Here is a 4,410-nt window from a genome sequence, read left to right on the forward strand (position 1 = left end):
AGTTCCTAGCTGAACTGGGTAATGTTTGCAGTGATCAAAACCTTCCTCTCCTAGTGGGTGGAGATTTTAATATAATCAGATTCTCATCAGAGAAAAATAAGAACTTGAGAAGAAACAGATGGACAGATATTTTCAACTCCATCATCAACAGCTATGCCTTGAGAGAGATTTATATGTCTGGTGGACAATTTACTTGGACAAATAATCAACAGGAGCCCACCCTGGAGAAGCTTGACAGATTTTTAATGAATGATGCCTGGGAGAATCTATTTCCCCTTACTACTGTCCACAAACTTGTCAGAGAAATTTCTGATCACAACCCCCTCATCCTTGATACCATGGAACAAAAAGATAGGCTGATAACCCACAAGTATAGGGGATCGCGTGTTGCCTTTTCGATAAGTAAGAGTGTCGAACCCAACGAGGAGCTAAAGGTAGGATAAGTACTCTCTCAAGTTCTATCAACCACTGATACAACTCTATGCGCACTAAGCGTTTGCTTCATCTAGGAAATAAAACTACAGTGGCAATACGGGTATGAGAGATAGCTTTGCAAGATAGTAAATACATGAAAGTAAATATTAGTGCTGCAGCAATAAAGTACACTAAGTAATCATATACTAACAGTACCATGAGTGTGAAAAAGTGGTGGTAATTGTGGTGGCTTTGTCCAAGATTAATTAGTGAAGACATTTAGTTCATTGTCTTTGATGTAGTTTTCAATGTGGGAGAGGCTAAATATACAAGCGTTCCACTACTTGGGATTATAAGTACTATATGATTGGATTGTTAGCAAACATCCGTAAATACTAACAATGCATTAAGGTTTCCCCAACCATAGCCTTAAGTTTATGGTCCTCTTACTCCCATACATGCAACTAACCAGTTTGAGCCCTCCGGTTTCTGTCACTCCGGCAGAACTACCCCCTTCCTTTGCACATACTACTAACCCCATGGTGTTGATCAATGCGCGCACAAGTATAATGGACACCAAAGGACAGTACCATATCAACATACAACTCTAATGAACCATAGACATTCAACAAAGCAATCAAAAGACAAATATACTACATAAACATGACATAGATCATAGGATAAATATTATAGCATCAAACACCATGTTTACATAGGATGGTACAGAGGTTTATGAGAGGATGAACCACTGAATACAAGGAGGAGATGGTGATGGAGATGGCGGTGAAGACGTCGGAGAGGGCAGCGCGGTGGTGCAGGGCGGCGGCGGCGGCGCGGGGAACTCCTTTCCCCGCCGCCGGCTAGGTTGGGGAGCGCCGCCCCTTAGCCTCTCTCCTTCATGGCTTCAAGGGAGCCCTCCCCGTGGAGATGGGATCCATGGGGGAGGCAAAAACGTGGCTTTTGGTGGCTGAAATTCGTGGGTGAAGGTGTCCTCCACGAGTTAGGTTTCCTCCCTTTATATAGCTTCTCGGATTTCCGTCACCCCCTTTTAGGGTTCCACCAAAACGGGTCTACAGGCCGCATACGGACTCCAATTGGACCGAATTTTAACTCTAGAACGTTCAGCAGAAAATTATCTACAACTTACTCTTCAGGCCCAACTCCGTTGGAGGTCATCTTCGAGAGTCAAACAGACAATCCCCGAAAACAGTTCTGGGACAGATTTCAGCAGAGTTCCAATTCGACTCCAACAAGGTTTCCTCTTTTATTCTTGATAATTTCTACACATCAAAGTGTAAAACAAGAAAATTGTGCACTTTTGCAACTATTAATAGGTTAGTCCAAATAAATCATAAACTTAATATAAAAACAAGTGCCAAAGGCATAATATTAACATGAAACAATCAAAAATTATAGATACGTTTTGGATGTATCATAGGCCTGCTAGGGAATTTAAATTTTTTAAATGTTGGATGCAACAGGATGACTTCCTTGATAGAGTACACAGAGCTTGGAAAAAACCAGTAAGAGCCACTGACAGCTTGGGCATTATTCAAATGAAACTGAAGAATGTCAAGAATGATTTGAAATGATGGGGAACAAATTTGCGAGGAAGAGACATTAAAAGGAAGAAGGAAATTGGCAGTGAACTTGAGGCCTTGGAACTGCAGGAAGAAAACCATCCCCTAGATACAAACCAGATTAGAAGGAGAGCTCAGATCCAAAAAGAGCTTATGTCTATAATAGACAGAGAAGAAAGCCATTGGCACCAAAGATCAAGGGAAAGATGGCTACTTCAGGGATATAGCAATACTTCCTTCTTCCACAGAATGTCAAATGGCTGTAAAAGGAAAAGAACTATCTTCTATTTGAAGGATGGTGAAAATGTTATTCAAGGAACACCTGATTTGCTAGAGCATGCTACTTCCTTTTATAAAGATCTTTTTGGCCCTGCAATTGATTCTGGGATCATACTTGCTGATGATATTTGGTCTCCTGAGGAGAAGATTAATGACCTTGATAGAGAAGTAATGGACAAATCTTTCAGTGAAGAGGAAATAAAAAATACCATAGATCAAATGGAGAACAATAAAGCAACTGGCCCTGATGATATCCCTGCTGAATTTTACAAAGTATGCTGGGATATAATTAAGATAGATATTATGGCAGCCTTTAATGATTTCCATAGTCACAGAATTGACCTTAAGAGAATAAACTATGGTATTATTACATTAATACCAAAAGGACCTGAGGCTGATAAGATACAAAAATATAGACCAATCTTCTTGCTACAAGTTCTCTTTAAGATCTTCACCGAAGTTTTAACAATCAGAGATGTCCCTGTGATGAAGAAAATCATTCATCAATGTCAAACTGCATTTATTAAGGGGAGATATATCACTGATGGGGTTGCCTTGTTGCAAGAAGTACTAAAGGAATCCAAATTCAGGAAACAACAAGGGGTGGTGTTGAAAATTGATTTTGAAAAGGCCTATGATAAGGTTAACTGGGATTTCTTGTTTGACTGCTGTAAACAGAAGGGTTTCAGTGACAGTTGGATGATTTGGATCAAAAAAGCAGTTACTGATGGGACACTCAGTGTCAAAGTTAATGACAAGAAAGGTGCATACTTTGGTAGTCATAAAGGTGTCAGACAGGGAGACCCTTTTGCCCCTTTCCTCTTCAATATGGCAGCCAATAGTCTAGCTAAAATGATTTCCATTGCTCAACAGAGGGGTTTGTTGACTGGTCTTGCTGATAATATTGTACCAAAGGGTGTTGTCATGTTACAATATGCAGATGACACTATTCTTCTGATACAAGATAATGTAGAACAAGTCAGGAACCTGAAACTTCTCTTATACCTCTTTGAAGCAATGTCTGGACTAAAGATAAACTTTGATAAGAGCGAGATTATGTTGATTTTGCCAGATGACAGCAAGATGCAGTGTTATTCTGAGCTTTTCAACTGTCAGGGTGGAAATTGGCCTATAAAATATCTAGGTACTCCCATTTCTGCTAGAAGACCTATTGTTGCTGAAATGGGTTTTCTAGGTGAAAAAACAAAGAAGAAAATGTGTGGCTGGGTTGCAAACAACATGTCCATTGGTGGAAGGATGATTAAGATATCTGCATGCCATCTAGCATTGGAGTTTACCAGATGTCTATGCGACTTCTACACAAATCTACCATTGAGGAAATGGATAAGCCAACCAGATCCTTTTTCTGGGCAGGAAGTGCTGACAAAAGAAAATACCACTTTGTAAAATGGAGGTGGATTTGTAAGCAAAGGAAAAAAAGGTGGTTTGGGCCTGAAAGACCTCTCCAAATTTAATGCTAGTCTCATGTGCAAATGGTGGTGGAAGATTGAATCAGAAACTAGTCCTTGGAAACAATTTATGAACAAGAAATATCTGAAAGATATAGGTATCTTCTATTCAAAAAGAAGCCCAGGTGATTCCTCATTGTGGTCAGATATGCTGAAGATTAAACCCATCTATCTTAGTGGGAGGAGAATGAAAGTGGGGGGGGTGGAAAATTAACAAGGTTTTGGCATGATGCTTGGTGCAGTTCTCAACCCTTGAAAGATAGCTTCCCGGATATTTTTAATATCTTTAATGAACAGAACATGACTATGGCAGAAACAACTGTCCTTGGGTGGAATCTGTCCTTCAGAAGATATCTATCACCAGAGCTAGCTCTACAGGTGCATGGCTTGCTGAACATTGTGAGGCAAACTACATTATCACAGGAAAGAGATAGGCCATGCTGGAAATGGACAAAAAATGGAAAATTCACTGTTAAATCCATGTACAATCATCTTTGCAGGAATGCAATGGACAGATTCTTCAGGCACCTTTGGAAAAGCAAAATCCCTTTGAAGATTAAAATCTGGCTTTGGCTTATTTGGCACAATGCTATTGCAACAAAAGATAATTTGCTGGAAAGGAAATGGTTGGGGAGTGCCTCCTGTCAGTTCTGTCATGGAAATGAAAC

Source organism: Lolium rigidum, chromosome 3 (assembly GCF_022539505.1).
Source record: "Lolium rigidum isolate FL_2022 chromosome 3, APGP_CSIRO_Lrig_0.1, whole genome shotgun sequence".
NCBI classification, from domain to species: Eukaryota; Viridiplantae; Streptophyta; class Magnoliopsida; order Poales; family Poaceae; genus Lolium; species Lolium rigidum.